We start from the raw sequence: 25240 nt of genomic DNA, 5'->3' as shown, positions 1-25240 counted from the left end.
CCATAATGTGTGTGTTGGCATCTTGATGGTGTTCCATAGGTCCCTCACATTCTCTTCATTTCTCTTAATTCTTTGTATTTGTGCCCCTTAGACTGAATAATTTCAATTGACCTATTCAAGTTGTTTCTTTCTATTGGCTGCTCAAATTTTCTGTTGAATGCCTGGAATGAATTTTTTTGTTTCAGTTATTGTATTTTCAGCTCCAGAATTTCTACTTGGTTCCTTTTTATAAGTACTATTTCTAATGTATAATTTCTGTTTGTTGAGACATTATTCTCTCTGTGTTTTTTAGTTCTTTGTCTATTGTTTCTTTTATGTCTTTGAGCATATTTGAAATATTTAATTTAAACTCCTTGTCTAGTGGAGTGAGGTCAGCATGATGTCAGAGTAGGAGATTCAGCCTTCCTCTCCCTGTGAAGAACAATTCTGCAACTATCCATGAACCAAAATATCTCTGGAAGAGGCTAGGATCCACTTAAGGTGACACAACAATACAGTAGAAGAGAAAACCCAAGAAGAGCCACACAAAAATGGTAATAAGAACAAGTTCATTTCACCTCCATCACTGCATCCTTCATGCTGACACTGCTCAGCATGGAGAGGGACCTCCCTAGCTTAAGTTTGCCTTGCTCACCCCACCCAGATCTCTGGGGGTAACCTGCATAGCTGAGATATCTGGAGACAGCTGAGAACAAAGACAAGGGATGAGGGTTTTTTTTGTTTTGTTTTGTTTTGTTTTTGAGATGGAGTCTTGGTCTATCGCCTAGGCTGGAGTGCAATGGCGTCATCTTGGCTCACTGCAACCTCCACCTCCTAGGTTCAAGCGATTCTCCTGCCTCAGCCTCCTGAGTAGCTGGGATTACAGGTGCCCACCACCATGCCTGGCTAATTTGTGTATTTTTGGTAGAGACAGGGTTTCACCATGTTGGCCAGGCTGGTCTCGAACGCCTGACCTCAGGTGATCCACCCGCCTCGGCCTCCCAAAGTGCTGGGATTACAGGGGTGAGCCACCGCGCCTGGCCTGGATGAGCTCTTTTAGAATCAGCCAAAAGGTGGAAGTTACTGTGACCCCCAGTGGCCTACCTGACATGGGAAAGCAGCAGACTTCTCCACTGAGGACCCAAACAGCCCCTGGAGCTGCTGTGTAGACCCCACAGCCTTAACTGCTGAGGATTCCTCAGTGTTTGAAATTGTGGAGCCCAGCAGCTTGTCCTGCAGAGGAACATAGCAGCTTTTACTACTGAGAAAAACAAATGCCAGCACACCAGCAGTAAACCCCCTGCCACTTTTGCTACTGAAGGTCTTGCAGTTTTCTTCACCTTCATAGTCTTAGGTGCTGGCGTTACCTCCCCTCCCCATTCCCAGGAGCCATGTAGGGCAGGATTGCTATTGCTGCGTTTCCTCAGCCTGGTGACACAACCCAGGAGCCTTGAAGTCTTTAGGTGCCTAACCAACCACCCTCCTCCCTAAAGCCACCTGAACTGCTTCTGTTGTGGTTGTCCCAGCCCAGGGTACTACTGCAGTGGCCTTCATATACTGCAGGTGCCTAAGACAACCATCCTTTCCAAAGCCACCCCTGATGTTGCTTACATGGGTGCTCTGGCCCAGAGGCCCAGTGCAGCTGTTGCACCTGTGCCTGCAAAGAGCCCCAAAGCCCCTCACCTCAGAAATTGACCCCACATACACTCGAGGCTGATCTCTGCAGGACTACTGCATGCTGCCAGCCCTGGTTCCTGTAGTGGTGCATGCATAAGCCACTGGTCCTGCCCCATGGGTCCTGCATTTATCACCATGCTGCACATGCCTACCCACCTCCAGTTGAGCCCTGCAGTTGCCACACACACACAAACACACACATGCAGACAGCCTGACCCCTGTTGCCACCATGCATCTGGCCCTTGTGATCAGGCATGGGCAACCTGCAGCACCTACCACCACATCTATGCTCACATTCAGGCCCAGCTTCGGCATATGACCCAAGCTCTTGCTACCATGTGTGAGACTACAACAGGCTGCTGCTGCAACCAGACTCCACAGTGGAGCATGTGTACACTTTCAGCTCTGGCCTCCACTGCTGCCAGTCCCAGACCCTAGCTGTTTGTCACATATACATAGCTGAGGACCCCAACAGCCCTCATAATCTTTGCGAACCTCCCACAGCTCTTGACACAAAGGACCATGCAGTTGCCAATGTTGTAGGCATGCCTGAGCTGACTAGACTCGGCCCCTATCTGCCGCCACACCACCAGACCCAGAGCCACACTATGCCCCTGCATTTGGTTTCCTATGGTCTAGACCCAGTGCCACAGTGCACCTAGTATGTCTCCCTTTTTCCTCCTTAGGTAAAGGGCTTTCCTTGCCAAAGCCAGGCCATAATGTCTGAAAGAGGTGACTGCTGCTTCAAAAGTGCAGACACCTTTGCAGGACTAAAAGGATGAGGAAGAATCAGGGAAACATTATATTGCCAGAAAAACACAAGAAGCTTTCCAGTGTGTGACCACGAAGAATTGGAGGTACACGAATTGCCTGACAAAGTATTCAAAATAATTGTTCTAAAGAAGCTCAGCAAATTACCAAAAAACAAATATTTTTAAAAGATCAGGAAGACAGAATATGAACAAAACAAGAAGGCAAGCAGAGATTCAAAACTTGAAAAAAGAACCAGATAAATTTTCAAGCTGAAAAGTATGATGACTGAAGCAAAAAATACCAAAGATGCTTCAATAGCAGATTACATCAAGCAGAATAACAAATAACTGAATGCAAATATAGATGATTGGAAATCATCCAGTCAGAGAAGAAAAAGAAAAAAAATGAAAAGGTGTTAAGAAAGCCTACAGGTCTATGGGACACCACCAAGAAAACTACTATTTGGATACTAAAACTACAGATGGTGAAGAGTGCAAGAAAGAGGCAGACAGCTTATTTAAAGAAATAATGGCCAAAAAGTTCCCATCTGGGAAAAGAGAATATTGAATTACAAGAAGCTCATGAATATGCAATTAAATTCAACCCAAAGAAGAGTTCATCAAGACACATTATAATCAAACTATCAAAATTCAAAAACTAAGAATGAATTCTCAAAGCAGCAGAAGAAATATATCACATACAAGGAAGCTTTAATATGGCTACCATTAGATTTCTCAGCAGAAACCTTACGGGCCAGGAAAGAGTGTGAGGATATATTCTAAGTGCTAAAGTAAAAAATCTGTCAACTAAGACTACTATAATCAGCAAATCTGTCTTTCAGAATTGAATGAGAAATAAAAACTTTCCCAGACATAAGCTGAGGGAATTCATCAAACAAGGCCTGCCTTAGAAGAAATGCTAAACAAAGTTTTTCAATCTGAAAGAACAAGATATTAATGAATGAAATGAAAAGATATGAAAGTATAAAACTTACCAGTAAAAGTAAACACATGGTCAAATTCAGAATACTCTTACACTGTAATCATGGTTCCAAAGTTTTATCATATTGGTGTGGGCAATAATGTTTTAGATATGAACACAAAAGCAGAGGAAATAAAAGTGAAAATAGACAAATGGGATTACATGTAACTAAAAAGCTTCTGCATAGGCAAGGAAACAATGAACAGAGTGGGAGACAACCTTTGGAATAGGAGAATATATTTGTAAACCATACATCCAGTAAGGGGTTAATATCCAGTATACAGAAAGAACTCAAAGAACTCAATATCAAGAAAACAAATAGCTCAATTAAAAAATGGGCACAGGACCTGCATAGACATTTTTCAAAATAAGACTTAGAAATGGCCAACAGGCTGGGTGCGGTGGCTCACACCTGTAATCCCAGCACTTTGGGAGGCCAAGGTGGGCAGATCCCTTGAGGTTAGGAGTTTGATACCAGCCTGGCAAACATGGTGAAACCCCGTCTCTGCTAAAAATACAAAAATTAGCCAGGCATGGTGGCACACGCCTGTAATCCCAGCTACTCGGGAGGCTGAGGCAGGAGAATCACTTGAACCCGGGAGGCAGTGGTTGTAGTGAGCCGAGATTGTGCCACTGCACTCTGGCCTGGGCTACAGAGCGAGACTCTGCCTCAAACAAAAAACAATCAAACAAAAACCAAATAGCAAACAGATATATGAAAAAGTGCTCAATATCAATAATCATCACAAAAATGCACATCAGGCCGGGTGTGGTGGCTCACACCTATAATCCCAGCACTTTGGGAGGCCAAAGCGGGTGGATCACTTGAGGTCAGGAGTTCAAGACCAGCCTGCCCAATATAGTGAAACATCTTCTCTACTAAAAGTACAAAAATTAGCTGGGCATGGTGGTGGGTGCCTGTAATCCCACCCGCTCAGGAGGCTGAGGCAGGAGAATCACTTGAACCCGGGAGGCAGAGGTTGCAATGAGCCGAGATGGCACCACTGCACTTTCTGTAGCCTGCGCAACAGAATGAGACTGTGTCTAAAAACATAAATAAATAAGGCCAGGCGCAGTGGTTCACATCTGTAATCCCAGTGTGATTACAGATCACACTGTGGGAGGCCAAGGCAGGCAGATCACCTGAGCTCAGGAGTTTGAGACCAGCCTGGTCAACATGGTGAACCCCCGTCTCTATTAAAAATATACAAATTAGCTGGGCATGGTGGCAGATGCCTATAATCCAAGCTACTTGGGAGGCTGAGGCATGAGAATTGCTTGAACCCAAGAAGTGGAGGTTGCAGTGAACCGTGATCACACCACTGCACTCCAGCCTTGGCGACAGAGAGAGATTCTGTCTCAAAAAAATAAAAATTAAAAAAAAAAAAAAAAGAAAGAAAGAAAAAAAAAAAAAAGAAAAATGCAAATCAAAACCACAATGCAATATTGCCTCACACCTGTTAGAATGGCTATTTTCAAGAAGACAAAAGTTAAGGATTGGTGAGGGTGTGGAGAAAAGGGAACATTTATACAGTGTTGGTGGAAATATAAATTAGTTCAACCATCATGGAGGCTTCTGAAAACACTAAAAATACAACTACCTTATGATCCAATAATCCCACTTGTGGGTGTTGTTCAAAGAAATTGAAATCAGTGTGTTGAAGAGACATTTGTCCTCCTATGTTTATTATAGCATTATTCACAATAGTCAAGATATGAAATCAAGGTAAGTCCCCATCAACAGATGAATGTATAAAGAAAATGTGATATACATACACAATGGAACACTAGTCAGCCTTAAAAAGAAGGAAAATCTGTCATTTGCAATAGCATATATGAACCTGGAGGACATTATGCTAAGCCAGGCACAGAAAGATGAATACTATATTATCTCACTTATATGTGTAATTTTCAAAACTTGAACTTGTAGGGAGTAGACTGGTGGTTAATAATCTGAAGGGAGGGTAAAAATGTGTTGATCAAAGGATAAAAATTTTAGTTAGAGAGAAGGAATAAGTTTTTGAGATATATTGCAGAGCATGATGACAATAGTGATAAGGTATTGTACATTTCAAAAACTGCTAAGTAAATTTTAAGTATTCTCATCACAAAATAAGTATGTGAGCTGAGATATATAGTAATTAGCTTGATTTAATTATTCTACAATGCATGCATATATCAAAATACCACATTTTACCCCATGAATATATACAATTATTTGTGAACTAAAAATACATTTGAAAAAGAACTACTAGAAAAACTAAAAATGAGAAAATAAATAAGCAAATTAATTAATTAATTAAAATCCTTGTCTAGTAAGTTTAATGTTGGTACTTTCTCAGGGACCATTTTTTGTTAATTACCTTTTTTTCTATATATTAGCTATAATTTCCTGTTTTTTGTATGCCTTGTAATTTTTTAATAAAAACTGCACAGTTTTAATATTATAATGTGATACCTTGGGAAATAAAATTCCTCCCTCTCCCTAGTGTTTGCTGGTGATTTTTTTTTTTTTTTTTTTGAGATGGAGTCTTGCTCTGTCGCCAGGCTTGGCGCGATCTCAGCTCACTGCAACCTCCGCCTTCCGGGTTCAAGCGATTCTCCTGCCTCAGCCTCCCAAGTAGCTGGGATTACAGGCGTGTGCCACCATGCGCAGCTAATTTTTGTATTTATAGTAGAGATGGGGTTTCACCATATTGACCAGGATGGTCTTGATTTCCTGACCTCATGATCTGTCTGCCTCGGCCTCCCAAAGTGCTGGGATTACAGGCATGAGCCACCGCACCCGGCCACTGGTGATGTTTTTAATAGATTGTAATTTTTTTTGAGGTAGCGTTTGCTTTCTCACCCAGTCTGGAGTTCAGTGGGGCAATCACAGCCCACTGTATCCTTGAACTACTGGGCTCAATCAATCCTCCTGCTTCATCCTCCTGAGAAGCTAGAACTACGGGTATGCACCACCACGCCTGGCTAATTTTTATATTTTTTATTTTTGTAGAGACAGAGGTCTCTCTATTTTGCCCAGGCTGATCTCGAACTCCTGGCCTCAAAAGATCCTCCTGCCTTGGCCTCCTAAAGTGCTGAGATTAAAGGTGTGAGCCAACGTACCCAGCACATTTACAGTATTTTTAATGTTGATGTGAACTATGTATACAATTGTTAAGCATATACTCACTGAGCTTTAATATGTATAACCCCGTGTTCTCTTTTGATAAACTAGAAAACCTTTCCCAACATCCTAATACACTTTTGAAGGATATCATAAATAGTGTGTTTGAGGGCTAGAGGAATGGCCCGAGTACTGTGATGAGGTTCATAGGATTTGAGGCTATTTGGAAGACCCTTACAAGGCATATAGCACAACTTTTCTATCTGTTGATTGTCTCTGTAGCATCCTCACAAAATCCACTATTGGCTTGCAGGTCTTCAGAGACTGGCATTCACCAGTTCTGGAGGTGTTAACTGTTCCATCTTTGGACAGCTCAGAGTATTCAGACGTCTTTATTTATTAGAACTACACACAACAAGACTATTCATCAACTTCCCCCATTGCAGACAGCCCTTTGAGTTGTAAAGAGCCCTTCCCCAGGTCTTTTATTTTCTTTTCCATAATATGTCCTGGTCCCTTTAACTGCTTTTCACTGGTGATGATTTGGAGGGCCCCCACCAGCCTGCTAATTAGATCCTGAAGGCTTTATCAAAGTCCTCTTTAAATGGCATAGCCCTGAAGCCAAGGACAGACTCCTGTTTAGTGGGGGGGAGGGGCTCTTCAAATTAGAGGGGGTTGAACACTTTTCTTTGACCCTTTCTTCTGATACTGACCTTGTATGAATCAGACTTTCCCCCGTTTATATCAGATTCTGGTCCTGCCCTGTATACAACTTTGGCTCCTTTCCTGCAGACAGGCTCAGTGCTTCTTTGGTGATTTTATGCTGCCATCTGGTGGCTAAGTCGACAGTGCCGGCTTTTTTTGGGCCTAATTTAGCAGAGGAGAGGACGTACAGATGAACATAGTGACAATCCTAGAACTGGAATAATCTGAATCTTTAAAAAGGGGACCTGATTTCTTCCTATTGTGTGCCATGTGATTGGAAGCCCAAAGAAGAGGATGCTAACACAGCTATGGCATGGCCACAGAAAATATGCCTGAAATATCCCCATCAGAGCCCAACTCTTACTAGCTAATTGACTTTGAGCAAGTCACTTTTCCTTCTAGTGTCTCAGTTTCCATACTTCTGATCCTAACAGGTTTATAAAATGGAGCCAAGCAGTAGTGAAGGTGAGGCCAGGTCGGGAAGAGGAGGAAGTAAAGTGAATTGAAAGCTAGTGAGGGCAGGGGAGTAAGTAAAACCTGAAGGTGATAAATGGCAGAAGAGGGCAGGACTGCTCTAGGGCAAAGGCCTAGGCAAATATTTTTCAGAAGTTCCTTTTAATGTAAACAGTTTGATTAAAAATATATTACAAATACATGGGCCCATGTGAGGTGTAGTGATTTATCAATGAAAATTTAGAATACCAGGTGGAGAAGAGATGCTTACGTATTTGTTTATTCAACAGTTCACATATCAATTTTTATAATGACCTTGCACCATATCTTCCTTTTTAGGTCCAGAAATCATCTCTTTGTGTTTATTGTCAAATGCACCATTCCTGGCTAATTTCACATCTCCCTCTATGAGAAAAACATAGCAACACTGTACTACTTCCATTTTTGCAATGGCACTCTGGAACCTCTTTGTATTGAAATTATAAATTTCTTGCTTTTGCAGTTTCTTTAGCCTAAGGGTCAACAGTGGATTTAGGTAGGCCACAGCTCTGAACATGTCCTGTGTCCAATGTGAGTGTCACCCCATAACGGCACATCAGCACCATTTTGCATGCCTAGCCTTAAGAGTTACCATTTAAAAAACTCCAATGACAACCAATGAGAGTGATCTGCTAGCGTGGCTGCCCACCTGGAACCAGGGCCTGGTCACAGAAACCCAGGACAACCAGTTTATAAACTGTCTTTTTGCCTTTTTATTTGAAAAGGTATTTTTGTGAAACAAAAGGTTTTAATTTCAGAGTCAAATTTATCAATCTTTTATATTTGATGCTACTTGAGTCTTTAGAAAATTTTCCCCCAACTAAATTTCTTTTTTCTTTTTTTGAGATGGAGTCTTGCTCTGTCGCCCGGGCTGGAGTGCAGTGGCACCATCTCGGTTCACTGCAACCTCCGCCTCCTGGATTCAAGTGATTCTCCTGCCTCAGCCTCCCAAGTAGCTGGGATTATAGGTGCCTGCCACCATGCCCGGCTAATTTTTGTATTTATAGTAGAGACGGGGTTTCGCTATGTTGGCCAGGCTGGTCTCAAACTCCTCACCTCAGGTGATCCAGCCACCTCGGCCTCCCAAAGTGCTGGGATTACAAGCATGAGCCACCGCGCCCGGCCAACCAAATTTCTTAAAAGTATAGAACATTTCCACACTTGTAGAAACTTCTAGTAGATAAAGTTGTATTAGAGGTTTGGTAATCCAGTCTTTCTGATAGCTGCTTCATAGGTGTCACTGTAGGTAGTTTCTCTCTTTGTTAAGCATTGTTTTCTCAAAGGTACCATTGTATTGCACCACTTTACAATACAATAACCCTCATTTGGAATGACAAATCAGATTACTTTTTTTGTTTGATCCAAGGACACTTAGAAGATGGAAGGTATTTCTTAAGGAAGAAAATTTGCATACTTTATTATTTTTCTGGAAACTGAAGAGCAAGCTTACCTGATAGATTTGGGTCGATAGTTACACTTTCCAGTTCAGCCAGTGGGAGGGTAATGTATCCTTTGACTTTCTAGAAGTTGCTCTATAATACTTAAGTTGCCATTGTCTCCCTTCTGGTTCTCTGTTGTTTCTCGAATGACATAGAAGAGTTTATGAGATTAATTGCTTCCTACTGAAATAGCCAGGTTTCTGAGGGCAGCTTTGGCTTTTATATGAGCTTTTTTTTCCTACCACTTATCAGTTACTGACAGAGGGTCAACTTCACTACTGTGTCATATGGTTGGTCCAATGTTGGGTTCCTCAGATTCATGGAGGAAATAGGAAAATAGTAAAGATTAAGGAGTCATAGTTAAAAAATTACAAACAGGTCACAAACAGTACTCTTTCTTGATTATTTAGGAACCAAATAACCATTCTATGAAATGTCTTTCTTTCCTTTTTCTCTCTTGCTCACCAATTGACTCGTAAGCACTTCCGTTCTCTTATGGTTGGGAGCCATACAAGGTAGAGTGTTGGAGTAAAAACTACATTGACTCTGAATCATGGTGTGTGAACTCGGGCACATGATGTAACCTCTATAGGACTCTATTTTAATGTATAAAACAGGAATAATCCTTTATTATTATCTATGCAATACATATTCCATTATCTATTACATTGGATAATGGAATGGGAAGTCCCTTGAAGATGGTACTAACCTCAATGTATTACTCCTTTCTAGCTTCTTTGGTTCAAAAGTTTGGTGGAGGAGTTACAAATTCTGGTTTGAATGATATATTTGGATACTTTATCAACACATCAAAGCTCTACCTATCCCTTCCCCCATTCTCAAAACCAAGCTTAATTAACATCTTTACATTTATTATGCAGTTTATGGAGGATTTTAGCATTAATTATTGCTTGATTTACTCAATGTCCCCATGTTATAGATGAGAACTGGAAAACCCATTGAAGTTGTGACTTCTGGTCTAGAAATGAAGTCTACTTCCAGTTAATGTTCTTTCTGGTATGTCTTTGCTTTCTTGAAATTTCCCTTTTTTGTCCTTACTGGTTAAATTTTGAACCAACCAAATCACAAAGATGTCCGGCTTTCAATCTTCTAGGCCACGCCTCTTATGCTCTCTCCGCCCTCAGCCCCCCCTTCAGTTCTTAAAGCGCTGCAATTCGCTGCTGCAGCCATATTTCTTACCCTCTCGGGGCTGGAAGCTTCCTGACTGAAGATCTCTCTGCACTTGGGGTTCTTTCTAGAACATTTTCTAGTCCCCCAACACCCTTTATGGCGTATTTCTTTAAAAAAATCACCTAAATTCCATAAAATATTTTTTTAAATTCTATACTTTCTCCTAGTGTCTTCTTGACACGTCCTCCATATTTTTAAAAAAAAAGTATTTGGAATATTTTGAGGCAATTTTTAATATTTAAGGAATTTTTCTTTGGAATCATTTTTGGTTGACATCTCTGTTTTTTGTGGATCAGTTTTTTACTCTTCCACTCTCTTTTCTATATTTTGCCCATCGGGGCTGCGGATACCTGGTTTTATTATTTTTTCTTTGCCCAACGGGGCCGTGGATACCTGCCTTTTAATTCTTTTTTATTCGCCCATCGGGGCCGCGGATACCTGCTTTTTATTTTTTTTTTCCTTAGCCCATCGGGGTATCGGATACCTGCTGATTCCCTTCCCCTCTGAACCCCCAACACTCTGGCCCATCGGGGTGACGGATACCTGCTTTTTAAAAATTTTCTTTTTTTGGCCCATCGGGGCTTCGGATACCTGCTTTTTTTTTTTTTTATTTTTCCTTGCCCATCGGGGCCTCGGATACCTGCTTTAATTTTTGTTTTTCTGGCCCATCGGGGCCGCGGATACCTGCTTTGATTTTTTTTTTTCATCGCCCATCGGTGCTTTTTATGGATGAAAAAATGTTGGTTTTGTGGGTTGTTGCACTCTCTGGAATATCTACACTTTTTTTTGCTGCTGATCATTTGGTGGTGTGTGAGTGTACCTACGGCTTTGGCAGAGAATGACTCTGCAGTTAAGCTAAGGGCGTGTTCAGATTGTGGAGGAAAAGTGGCCGCCATTTTAGACTTGCCGCATAACTCGGCTTAGGGCTAGTCGTTTGTGCTAAGTTAAACTAGGGAGGCAAGATGGATGATAGCAGGTCAGGCAGAGGAAGTCATGTGCATTGCATGAGCTAAACCTATCTGAATGAGTTGATTTGGGGCTTGTTAGGAGCTTTGCGTGATTGTTGTATCGGAGGCAGTAAGAATCATCTTTTATCAGTACAAGGGACTAGTTAAAAATGAAAGGTTAGGAAAGACTAAGGTGCAGGGCTTAAAATGGCGATTTTGACATTGCGGCATTGCTCAGCATGGCGGGCTGTGCTTTGTTAGGTTGTCCAAAATGGCGGATCCAGTTCTGTCGCAGTGTTCAAGTGGCGGGAAGGCCACATCATGATGGGCGAGGCTTTGTTAAGTGGTTAGCATGGTGGTGGACATGTGCGGTCACACAGGAAAAGATGGCGGCTGAAGGTCTTGCCGCAGTGTAAAACATGGCGGGCCTCTTTGTCTTTGCTGTGTGCTTTTCGTGTTGGGTTTTGCCGCAGGGACAATATGGCAGGCGTTGTCATATGTATAGCATGGCTTTTGTCACGTGGACATCATGGCGGGCTTGCCGCATTGTTAAAGATGGCGGGTTTTGCCGCCTAGTGCCACGCAGAGCGGGAGAAAAGGTGGGATGGACAGTGCTGGATTGCTGCATAACCCAACCAATTAGAAATGGGGGTGGAATTGGTCACAGCCAATTAGAGCAGAAGATGGAATTAGACTGATGACACACTGTCCAGCTACTCAGCGAAGACTTGGGTGAATTAGCATGGCACTTCGCAGCTGTCTTTAGCCAGTCAGGAGAAAGAAGTGGAGGGGCCACGTGTATGTCTCCCAGTGGGCGGTACACCAGGTGTTTTCAAGGTCTTTTCAAGGACATTTGGCCTTTCCACCTCTGTCCCCTCTTATTTGTCCCCTCCTGTCCAGTGCTGCCTCTTGCAGTGCTGGATATCTGGCTGTGTGGTCTGAACCTCCCTCCATTCCTCTGTATTGGTGCCTCATCTAAGGCTAAGTATACCTCCCCCCCCACCCCCCAACCCCCCCAACTCCCCACCCCCACCCCCCACCCCCCCACCCCCCACCCCCCTACCCCCCTACCCCCCTCTGGTCTGCCCTGCACTGCACTGTTGCCGTGGGCAGTGCTCCAGGCCTGCTTGGTGTGGACATGGTGGTGAGCCGTGGCAAGGACCAGAATGGATCACAGATGATCGTTGGCCAACAGGTGGCAGAAGAGGAATTCCTGCCTTCCTCAAGAGGAACACCTACCCCTTGGCTAATGCTGGGGTCGGATTTTGATTTATATTTATCTTTTGGATGTCAGTCATACAGTCTGATTTTGTGGTTTGCTAGTGTTTGAATTTAAGTCTTAAGTGACTATTATAGAAATGTATTAAGAGGCTTTATTTGTAGAATTCACTTTAATTACATTTAATGAGTTTTTGTTTTGAGTTCCTTAAAATTCCTTAAAGTTTTTAGCTTCTCATTACAAATTCCTTAACCTTTTTTTGGCAGTAGATAGTCAAAGTCAAATCATTTCTAATGTTTTAAAAATGTGCTGGTCATTTTCTTTGAAATTGACTTAACTATTTTCCTTTGGATTTTGAAGAGTCTGTAGCACAGAAACAGTAAAAAATTTAACTTCATGACCTAATGTAAAAAAGAGTGTTTGAAGGTTTACACAGGTCCAGGCCTTGCTTTGTTCCCATCCTTGATGCTGCACTAATTGACTAATCACCTACTTATCAGACAGGAAACTTGAATTGCTGTGGTCTGGTGTCCTCTATTCAGACTTATTATATTGGAGTATTTCAATTTTTCGTTGTATCCTGCCTGCCTAGCATCCAGTTCCTCCCCAGCCCTGCTCCCAGCAAACCCCTAGTCTAGCCCCAGCCCTTCTCCCACCCCGCCCCAGCCCTGCCCCAGCCCCAGTCCCAGTCCCCTAACCCCCCAGCCCTAGCCCCAGTCCCAGTCCTAGTTCCTCAGTCCCGCCCAGCTTCTCTTGAAAGTCACTCTAATTTTCATTGATTCAGTGCTCAAAATAAGTTGTCCATTGCTTATCCTATTATACTGGGATATTCCGTTTACCCTTGGCATTGCTGATCTTCAGTACTGACTCCTTGACCATTTTCAGTTAATGCATACAATCCCATTTGTCTGTGATCTCAGAACAAAGAATTTCCTTACTCGGTACGTTGAAGTTAGGGAATGTCAATTGAGAGCTTTGTATCAGAGCATTATTGCCCACAATTTGAGTTACTTATCATTTTCTCGATCCCCTGCCCTTAAAGGAGAAACCATTTCTCTGTCATTGCTTCTGTAGTCACAGTCCCAATTTTGAGTAGTGATCTTTTCTTGTGTACTGTGTTGGCCACCTAAAACTCTTTGCATTGAGTAAAATTCTAATTGCCAATAATCCTACCCATTGGATTAGACAGCACTCTGAACCCCATTTGCATTCAGCAGGGGGTCGCAGACAACCCGTCTTTTGTTGGACAGTTAAAATGCTCAGTCCCAATTGTCATAGCTTTGCCTATTAAACAAAGGCACCCTACTGCGCTTTTTGCTGTGCTTCTGGAGAGTCCTGCTGTTCTTGGACAATTAAAGAACAAAGTAGTAATTGCTAATTGTCTCACCCATTAATCATGAAGACTACCAGTCGCCCTTGCATTTGCCTTGAGGCAGCGCTGACTACCTGAGATTTAAGAGTTTCTTAAATTATTGAGTAAAATCCCAATTATCCGTAGTTCTGTTAGTTACACTATGGCCTTTGCAAACATCTTTGCATAACAGCAGTGGGACTGACTCATTCTTAGAGCCACTTCCCTTGGAATATTAATGGATACAATAGTAATTATTCATGGTTCTGCGTAACAGAGAAGACCCACTTATGTGTATGCCTTTATCATTGCTCCTAGATAGTGTGAACTACCTACCACCTTGCATTAATATGTAAAACACTAATTGCCCATAGTCCCACTCATTAGTCTAGGATGTCCCCTTTGCCATTGCTGCTGAGTTCTGACTACCCAAGTTTCCTTCTCTTAAACAGTTGATATGCATAATTGCATATATTCATGGTTCTGTGCAATAAAAATGGATTCTCACCCCATCCCACCTTCTGTGGGATGTTGCTAACGAGTGCAGATTATTCAATAACAGCTCTTGAACAGTTAATTTGCACAGTTGCAATTGTCCAGAGTCCTGTCCATTAGAAAGGGACTCTGTATCCTATTTGCACGCTACAATGTGGGCTGATCACCCAAGGACTCTTCTTGTGCATTGATGTTCATAATTGTATTTGTCCACGATCTTGTGCACTAACCCTTCCACTCCCTTTGTATTCCAGCAGGGGACCCTTACTACTCAAGACCTCTGTACTAGGACAGTTTATGTGCACAATCCTAATTGATTAGAACTGAGTCTTTTATATCAAGGTCCCTGCATCATCTTTGCTTTACATCAAGAGGGTGCTGGTTACCTAATGCCCCCCCTCCAGAAATTATTGATGTGCAAAATGCAATTTCCCTATCTGCTGTTAGTCTGGGGTCTCATCCCCTCATATTCCTTTTGTCTTACAGCAGGGGGTACTTGGGACTGTTAATGCGCATAATTGCAATTATGGTCTTTTCCATTAAATTAAGATCCCAACTGCTCACACCCTCTTAGCATTACAGTAGAGGGTGCTAATCACAAGGACATTTCTTTTGTACTGTTAATGTGCTACTTGCATTTGTCCCTCTTCCTGTGCACTAAAGGCCCCACTCACTTCCCTAGTGTTCAGCAGTGGATGACCTCTAGTCAAGACCTTTGCACTAGGATAGTTAATGTGAACCATGGCAACTGATCACAACAATGTCTTTCAGATCAGATCCATTTTATCCTCCTTGTTTTACAGCAAGGGATATTAATTACCTATGTTACCTTTCCCTGGGACTATGAATGTGCAAAATTCCAATGTTCATGGTCTCTCCCTTTAAACCTATATTCTACTCCTTTTACATTACAGAAAGGGATGCTGGCAACCCAGAGTCCTTCTCTTGGGACTCTTAATGTGTATTTCTAATTGTCCATGACTCTTAATGTGCATATTTTCAATTGTCTAAGACATTTCAAATGTCTAATTGATTAGAACTGAGTCTTTTATATCAAGCTAATATCTAGCTTTTATATCAAGCTAATATCTTGACTTCTCAGCATCATAGAAGGGGGTACTGATTTCCTAAAGTCTTTCTTGAACTTCTATTATGCAAAATTGCCCTGAGGCCGGGTGTGGTGGCTCACACCTGTAATCCCAGCACTTTGGGAGGCTGAGGTGGGAAGATCCCTTACTGCCAGGAGTTTGAGACCAGCCTGGCCAACATTAAAAAAAAAAAAAAGTAAGACAGTTGCCCTGGAATCCCATCCCCCTCACACCTCCTTGGCAAAGCAGCAGGAGTGCTAACTAGCTAGTGCTTCTTATACTGCTTAAATGCGCATAATTAACAGTAGTTGATGTGCCCCTATGTTAGAGTAGAATCCCGCTTCCTTGCTCCATTTGCATTACTGCAGGAGCTTCTAACTAGCCTGAATTCACTCTCTTGGACTGTTAATGTGCATACTTATATTTGCTGCTGTACTTTTTTACCATGTAAGGACCCCACCCACTGTATTTACATCCCAGCTGGAAGTACCTACTACTTAAGACCCTTAGACTAGTAAAGTTAGCGTGCATAATCTTAGTTGTTATATACACATTTTCAGTTGCATACAGTTGTGCCTTTTATCAGGACTCCTGTACTTATCAAAGCAGAGAGTGCTAATCAACATTAAGCCCTTCTCTTCGAACTGTAGATGGCATGTAATTGCAGTTGTCAATGGTCCTTCAATTAGACTTGGGTTTCTGACCTATCACACCCTCTTTGCTTTATTGCATGGGGTACTATTCACTTAAGGCCCCTTTCTCAAACTGTTAATGTGCCTAATGACAATTACATCAGTATCCTTCCTTTTGAAGGACAGCATGGTTGGTGACACCTAAGGCCCCATTTCTTGGCCTCCCAATATGTGTGATTGTATTTGTCGAGGTTGCTATGCACTAGAGAAGGAAAGTGCTCCCCTCATCCCCACTTTTCCCTTCCAGCAGGAAGTGCCCACCCCATAAGACCCTTTTATTTGGAGAGTCTAGGTGCACAATTGTAAGTGACCACAAACATGCATCTTGGACATTTATGTGCGTAATCGCACACTGCTCATTCCATGTGAATAAGGTCCTACTCTCCGACCCCTTTTGCAATACAGAAGGGTTGCTGATAACCCAGTCCCCTTTTCTTGGCATGTTGTGTGTGATTATAATTGTCTGGGATCCTATGCACTAGAAAAGGAGGGTCCTCTCCACATACCTCAGTCTCACCTTTCCCTTCCAGCAGGGAGTGCCCACTCCATAAGACTCTCACATTTGGACAGTCAAGGTGCGTAATTGTTAAGTGAACACAACCATGCACCTTAGACATGGATTTGCATAACTACACACAGCTCAACCTATCTGAATAAAATCCTAGTCTCAGACCCCTTTTGCAGTACAGCAGGGGTGCTGATCACCAAGGCCCCTTTTCCTGGCCTGGTATGCGTGTGATTATGTTTGTCCCGGTTCCTGTGTATTAGACATGGAAGCCTCCCCTGCCACACTCCACCCGCAATCTTCCTTTCCCTTCCGGCAGGGAGTGCCCTCTCCATAAGACGCTTACGTTTGGACAATCAAGGTGCACAGTTGTAAGTGACCACAGGCATGCACCTTGGACATTAATGTGCATAACTGCACTTTGCCCATTCCATCTGAATAAGGTCCTACTCTCAGACCCCTTTTGCAGTACAGCAGGGGTGCTGATCACCAAGGCCCCTTTTCTTGGCCTTTTATGTGCGTGATTATATTTGTCTGGGTTCCTGTGTATTAGACAAGGAAGCCTTCCCCCCGCCCCCACCCCCACTCCCAGTCTTCCTTTCCCTTCCAGCAGGGAGTGCCCCCTCCATAAGATCATTACATTTGGACAATCAAGGTGCACAATTATAAGTGACCACAGCCATGCACCTTGGACATTATTGGACATTAATGTGCGTAACTGCACATGGCCCATCCCATCTGAATAAGGTCCTACTCTCAGATGCCCTTTGCCGTACAGCAGGGGTACTGAATCACCAAGGCCCTTTTTCTTGGCCTGTTATGTGTGTGATTATATTTATCCCAGTTTCTGTGTAATAGACATGAAAGCCTCCCCTGCCACACCCCACCTCCAATCTTCCTTTCCCTTCCAGCAGGGAGTGTCCGCTCCATGTACCCTTACATTTGGACAATCAAGGTGCACAATTGTAAGTGATCATAGGCACTCACCTTGGACATTAATGTGCATAACTGCACATGGCCCATCCCATCTGAATAAGGTCCTACTCTCAGACCCTTTTTGCAGTACAGCAGGGGTGCTGATCACCAAGGCCCCTTTTCCTGGCCTGTTATGTGTATGATTATATTTGTTCCAGTTCCTGTGTAATAGACATGGAAGCCTCCCCTGCCACACCCCACCTCCAATCTTCCTTTCCCTTCTGGCAGGAAATACCCGCTCCATAAGACCCTTACATTTGGACAATCAAGGTGCACAATTGTATGTGACCACAACCATACACCTTGGACATAAATGTGTGTAACTGCACATGGCCCATCTCATCTGAATAAGGTCCTACTCTCAGACCCCTTTTGCAGTACAGTAGGTGTGCTGATAACCAAGGCCCCTCTTCCTGGCCTGTTAACGTATGTGATTATATTTGTCTGGGTTCCAGTGTATAAGACATGGAAGCCTCCCCTGCCCCACCCCACCCTCAATCTTCCTTTCCCTTCTGGCAGGGAGTGCCAGCTCCATAAGAACCTTACATTTGGACAGTCAAGGTGCACAATTCTAAGTGACCGCAGCCATGCACCTTGGTCAATAATGTGTGTAACTGCACACGGCCTATCTCATCTGAATAAGGCCTTACTCTCAGACCCCTTTTGCAGTACAGCAGGGGTGCTGATAACCAAGGCCCATTTTCCTGGCCTGTTATGTGTGTGATTATATTTGTCCAGGTTTCTGTGTACTAGACAAGGAAGCCTCCTCTGCCCCATCCCATCTACGCATAATCTTTCTTTTCCTCCCAGCAGGGAGTGCTCACTCCATAAGACCCTTACATTTGGACAATCAAGGTGCACAATTGTAAAGTGACCACAACCATGCATCTTGGAAATTATGTGCATAACTGCACATGGCTTATCCTATTTGAATAAAGTCCTACTCTCAGACCCCCTTTGCAGTATAGCTGGGGTGCTGATCACTGAGGCCTCTTTGCTTGGCTTGTCTATATTCTTGTGTACTAGATAAGGGCACCTTCTCATGGACTCCCTTTGCTTTTCAACAAGGAGTACCCACTACTTTTTAAGATTCTTATATTTGTCCAAAGTACATGGTTTTAATTGACCACAACAATGTCCCTTGGACATTAATGTACGTAATCACCACATGGTTCATCCTAATTAAACAAGGTTCTACCCTCTCACCCTCCATTTGCAGTATACCAGGGTTGCTGACCCCCTAAGTCCCCTTTTCTTGGCTTGTTGACATGCATAATTGCATTTATGTGGGTTCTTGTGCCCTAGACAAGGATGCCCCACCTCTTTTCAATAGTGGGTGCCCACTCCTTATGATCTTTACATTTGAACAGTTAATGTGAATAATTGCAGTTGTCTACAACCCTATCACTTCTAGGACCATTATACCTCTTTTGCATTACTGTGGGGTATACTGTTTCCCTCCAAGGCCCCTTCTGGTGGACTATCAACATATAATTGAAATTTTCTTTTGTCTTTGTCAGTAGATTAAGGTCATACCCCATCACCTTTCCTTTGTAGTACAGCAGGGTGTCCTGATCAACCAAAGTCCTGTTGTTTTGGACTGTTAATATGTGCAATTACATTTGCTCCTGATCTGTGCACTAGATAAGGATCCTACCTACTTTCTTAGCGTTTTTAGCAGGTAGTGGCCACTACTCAAGACTGTCACTTGGAATGTTCATGTGCACAAACTCAATTCTCTAAGCATGTTCCTGTACCACCTTTGCTTTAGAGCAGGGGGATGATATTCACTAAGTGCCCCTTCTTTTGGACTTAATATGCATTAATGCAATTGTCCACCTCTTCTTTTAGACTAAGAGTTGATCTCCACATACTCCCCTTGCATCAGGGGCATGTTAATTATGAATGAACCCTTTTCTTTTAATATTAATGTCATAATTGTATTTGTGGACCTGTGTAGGAGAAAAAGACCCTATGTTCCTCCCATTACCCTTTGGATTGCTGCTGAGAAGTGTTAACTACTCATAATCTCAGCTCTTGGACAATTAATAGCATTAATAACAATTATCAAGGGCACTGATCATTAGATAAGACTCCTGCCTCCTCGTTGCTTACATCGGGGGTACTGACCCACTAAGGCCCCTTGTACTGTTAATGTGAATATTTGCAATTATATATGTCTCCTTCTGTTAGAGTGGGATATTATGCCCTAGTATCCCCTTTGCATTACTGCAGGGGCTGCTGACTACTCAAAACTTCTCCTGGGACTGTTAATAGGCACAATGGCAGTTATCAATGGTTTTCTCCCTCCCTGACCTTGTTAAGCAAGCGCCCCACCCCACCCTTAGTTTCCCATGGCATAATAAAGTATAAGCATTGGAGTATTCCATGCACTTTTCTATCAAACAGTGGTCCATACTCCCAACCCTTTTGCATTGCGCCAGTGTGTAAAATCACAGGTAGCCATGGTGTCATGCTTTATATACGAAGTCTTCCCTCTCTCTGCCCCTTGTGTGCCCTTGGCCCCTTTTTACAGACTATTGCTCACAATCTCAGGTGTCCATATATGCAGCTATTAGGTAAGATTGTGCTGTCTCCCTCTTCCCTTCCCTCTGCCCTGCCCCTTTTGCCTCTTTGCTGGGTAATGTTGACCGGACAAGGCCCTTTCTCTTGGACTTAAACAATTCTCAGTTGCACTTTCCTTGGTCCCACCCATTATACATGAACCCCTCTACTTCCTTTCGCATTGCTTCTGAGTATGCTGACTACCCAAAGCCCCTTCTGTGTTATTAATAAACACAGTACTGATTGTCCCATTTTTCAGCCCATCAGTCCAAGATCTCCCTACCACTTTGGTGTGTTGGTGCAGTGTTGACTATGAAAAGCAGGCCTGAACTAGGTGGATAAGCCTTCACTCATTTTCTTTCATTTATTAATGATCCTAGTTTCAATTATTGTCAGATTCTGGGGACAAGAACCATTCTTGCCCACCTGTGTTACTGCTTTACTGTGCAAAATACTGAAGGCAAGTCAGACCCAGGGAGCTGGATTGCCATCCTTTATTTTGTGTTTCCAGTATACACTATCAAATTGTCTCCCCAGGAAGGAAGGTTGGCACTTTCTCTGCATTCTTCTTTCCAGAGCAGATTGCCTGGTTAAGAATCTCTTGTTGTCCCCTTTGTATATTGTTATTGTAAAGTGCCAAATGCCAGGATACAGCCAGAAAAATTGCTTATATTATTATTAAAAAAATTTTTTTAAGAAAGACATCTGGATTGTAGGGTGGACTCGATAACCTGGTCATTATTTTTTTGAAGCCAAAATATCCATTTATACTATGTACCTGGTGACCAGTGTCTCTCATTTTAACTGAGGGTGGTGGGTCTGTGGATAGAACACTGACTCTTGCTATTTTAATATCAAAGACGTTCTAGAGTGGAACTCTTAAGACCAGTATCTTTGTGTGGGCTTTACCAGCATTCACTTTTAGAAAAACTACCTAAATTTTATAATCCTTTAATTTCTTCATCTGGAGCACCTGCCCCTACTTATTTCAAGAAGATTGCAGTAAAATGATTAAATGAGGGAACATATGCAGAGGTGCTTTTAAAAAGCACATGCCACCTTTTTTATTAATTAATCTATTATATAAAATGAAGCATTTAATTATAGTAATAATTTGAAGTAGTTTGAAGTACCACACTGAGGTGAGGACTTAAAAATGATAAGACGAGTTCCCTATTTTATAAGAAAAATAAGCCAAAATTAAATATTCTTTTGGATATAAATTTCAACAGTGAGATAGCTGCCTAGTGGAAATGAATAATATCCCAGCCACTAGTGTACAGGGTGTTTTGTGGCACAGGATTATGTAATATGGAACTGCTCAAGCAAATAACTAGTCATCACAACAGCAGTTCTTTGTAATAACTGAAAAAGAATATTGTTTCTCGGAGAAGGATGTCAAAAGATCGGCCCAGCTCAGGGAGCAGTTTGCCCTACTAGCTCCTCGGACAGCTGTAAGAAGAGTCTCTGGCTCTTTAGAATACTGTAAGTACTACTTCGTAGCTATTAAGTAATCTTCTTCCTATTCTATTTTCTTTCTCTTAGATGCCACCTATAGAAAAGTCAGAGGGTCCAGTAAGTTTCTTTCCTTCTTCCCACCTCATCTGCAATATATATATATAGAGAGAGAAATAGATACATACATACATGCATAAATACACATATGTGAGTTAACCAGCAGAACTGTAGAATTAATATTGTGGACCCAGCTCTATGCTAGGTTACACTGATAACCTGGGTAGGAATGATATCATCCTATATAATTTCATTCCTGAGATGATTTTATTGTTGAGGAGCTAATGTGAGCACATTTGAAATAACTTTAGAAAATAATAAGTGCTGTTTTGTGTGAATCATAAGTAGTAGTTTTAGGAAGGGAACCCACAAGGATTTGAAGTTGATAGAATAAACGTAAGGAAGTGGGTTTGCTTTTTCTCTTTAAGCCAAGATAGGATTAATATTGCAGCCATCTGGATAGTCCAGTTGGTTTATTTTAATTTCATTTGTTTTTTACCTCTTTTGGAGCCATGGAAAGAGATGAAAGGGATAGAGCATAGCCATTGTGTTTGGCTATTTGCGAAGGTTGGCAAATTAGTGATTGCTAAATCTCATAAGCTTGAGTATTTTAAAGTTCAGAGATTGAGGGCATAAATCTAATACTTCGGCTCCTTCCACAATTTTACTACATTTCTGCCCAAGAACAGATGACCATGGATAATGCATATCGTAGATACTTTTTAAGTTTGGAATCTTTTTGCCAAGAGGGTAGTGGAGAAGTGAAGTCAAAACCTTGACCTTCCTTGCCTACTTTATGCTGTAGTTTATATACCTTCTTTCCTCCCACCTTTCGTAAAGCTAAAAGAAGCTTAGCCTCCTTAATGTTTTCCAGCTGAAAAAATATTGTTTAACATAACATTCGAAACTTTTTTTCTGGTGCACATTCATGCATCACAGCAGGAGCAACAAGAACCATATAAATGAACTGGCTTCACTTATAGCCCGTTTTAATTCATATCCATATTTCCTCATGGCTTGTTTCCATGCCTCCCACCCCCACTCCATATGCTTAACAACATTGTCTGGCTGACTGGAGGTTATATACATCATGGTCTTGAGCCTTCTTGGAAACATGGTCTGTGCCATTGTTTCTCAAACCCAAGTAATGCTTCATGATGAAACACCTTCTAAAGGAACAAAATTTTCTGAGATCCTAAAAAAATGTGTTTTGAGGAACACTGACTTAACAAAGATATTTGAAATGTAAATATGTTTTCCAATTTCACGTTGTCTTTGTCAAAGATGTGTTTTATATAACTTATGTAGAACTTGGGGATCCATTAGAATATATTCACAAATCCCCAGGGTTGTCACCCCAATTTGAGAAACACTGGTCTATGCTTATGAAGTCTTCTATTGCTAATTAAATTGTCATTCATTGTCAACATACAATTATAATTATTATTGGAATTTGTTTTAAATGAATGAATTTGGAGGTGATTCTGTACCTTAACTCAAGAGGAAGGATGGCTTGATTTTAGGTGGATTGATTATACTAGATAGCATCCAAAGGTGAATCTTGAAGCTGTATTTAAATTCATTGCTTGAAATAATTTCCACCCTTAAGAAAAATCTCTAGCAATTGTAAAAAGGGATGCTCTGGAAATGTGGGCATCTTCAAAATAGAGATAATTCTTGTGTTAATTCAACAAATATTATTGTACCAGGTGCTGGAATAAATAGCAAAACCAAAGACAGGATTTATATCAAGGAATTTGCTTTCTTATGGAGGATGCAGAAGGAAATCATTATGGTGTTGGGCAGAAATGCTTAGACTTTAGTCCTGGCTCTGACTTTGGTTCAAATCACCATCAATCTGACCATCTCGAGACTGCTAGTGAAATAAGATAGGGGCTTATATCAAATACCTAAATCCCTGAAAATGACATTTTGTGATTTGGAAAATTTTCAAAAGTCTAATGAAGGAAACTTTTTTGGCATTTCTCTAAATGATTATTGTCATTTCTTTTCTGACTTTTCCCTTTATAAAACCTTAACATGTAGGATTGGAGGAAGTTTTCTGACCATTTTCTCATATCCTCTTTCAGCTTTATCTTTCTGTAACTTCCATTTCTCTAGCCACCTCCCTAAATTACAGAAGACTGTGAGACCCAGGGCTGCTGTGATTAGGCATTCATAATTTCTTTTCAGGGTGTTTGTGCCCTGATTATCAAATGTACAGCTTGAAGGGAGTTCATGTCTTAAAGTAATGAATTAAGAGTTGACCTTTGTTGACTGCTAAAATATTCTTATATGTGAAAGCATCCTGGAAAAATACGTTACCAGCTTAAAGAGAAAGAAACTAATGATTATATCTGAACTGAGCTAATGCCTCTTCTCTTCCCCCAAACCTTATCAGTTTGGATGGCAAAGAGTAATGATATGTCTAGTTAAACAGAGCTAATGCCTTCCTCTGCCTTGTCTTAAAGACTGGATTGGGAGAAAATTGATATTCTCACTACCATATTTTGGGCTGTAGGCAAGTAGCATTTTACACAGGTTTCCTTCAAAAATCCAACTCAAGTTGGAGCTCATGTATTTAAGACATAGCTGGCCTGCTGAATTTAACAAGTTAAACTTCAGTGGCCATGTACAGTTATATATCACTATATATATGTGTATTAGGCTGTCGAGTTGGATATGTTTTTGTTGGTGACTTAGGCTTTACTTGATAGCTCTTCCTTGACCTTTCCAAATTGAGTACTGATACATGGAGCTTGGGCTTCTTCTGCATCTTATACAAATGAGTTTGGTAAAGAAGCCTCTCCTTTACTGTTTTGATGTTTATATTGGAAATAACTTTTGATTTTTTTTTTCATGTTAGGATGAGAAACTGAAACAAAATGTAAATTTGACCGGTGCTAGACTTCTTAAATTATGGGTAGACTTAAAGTATTATTTTCCTTAACCAATTAGAATGCTAGTCTTCTAGTGTTCCCGGAAACATGAGAGGTTATGCAGTAGACCCAAGCAATACCCTCTTATTACATAATCAAGTGCGTATAAGAATTTAAAAATAGGGATATGAGTGGAACATCACTGTATTTTACCAGGTCCCATTATAAAATTATCTATGTTACTTTACCCATAGCTTTGAAAACTAGTGGCATAGTATATTTTATAGTATGCTGTTAGTGTGATTGGCATTGAACAGTGCTGGGATATAATCACTCTACAATCTATATGTTATTAAAGTTTTCCAGCCTTATAGATCTCCCTTGACTGAAAATTAGCTACTAACTTATGACTTATTTTTTACAGCAGATTGACTAGGTCTTTCCAGGAAATCTGTTGATGTACAAAAACAAAGTTTAATTGCTAATGTTTTTTAAAAAATAACTTTTTGATATTACGGATACCTGGTTATTTGGGCCTTGTATATTTTAACATCAAAATTACCTATTATAAATCCATATAAACAGAAAAGAAAGAGAGTAAGTCTTTAGGTCAGATCTGCAAACAATGATGGTACGTACTGTAGCAAAATCTGGAACATAGACTTACCAGTTCTTAGGTTCCA

The 25240-nt window shown here is 41.5% G+C and overlaps 1 long non-coding RNA gene across 6 annotated transcripts in view; it reads left to right on the top strand.

The window, feature by feature from the left end:
• Positions 1-10284: 10284 nt before the first annotated feature.
• Positions 10285-25240, top strand: part of LOC100615774 (uncharacterized) — a 32078-nt gene continuing 17122 nt past the window's right edge. For 3 of the 6 annotated variants that reach the window (XR_676713.5, XR_010154723.1, XR_010154724.1), the window contains exon 1: positions 10324-21648. This is a non-coding gene — a long non-coding RNA (uncharacterized LOC100615774). Of the gene's footprint in view, positions 21649-21708; positions 21739-25240 lie in introns of all 6 variants that reach the window. The other 3 variants (XR_001714017.4, XR_676711.4, XR_676712.5) reach the window with 3 other exon arrangements.

The sequence above is a fragment of the Pan troglodytes genome, chromosome X (genome assembly GCF_028858775.2).
Source record: "Pan troglodytes isolate AG18354 chromosome X, NHGRI_mPanTro3-v2.0_pri, whole genome shotgun sequence".
NCBI lineage: Eukaryota > Metazoa > Chordata > Mammalia > Primates > Hominidae > Pan > Pan troglodytes.
Note: the sequence above shows the minus strand (reverse complement) of the source record. Positions and strands in the feature narration are given on the sequence as shown.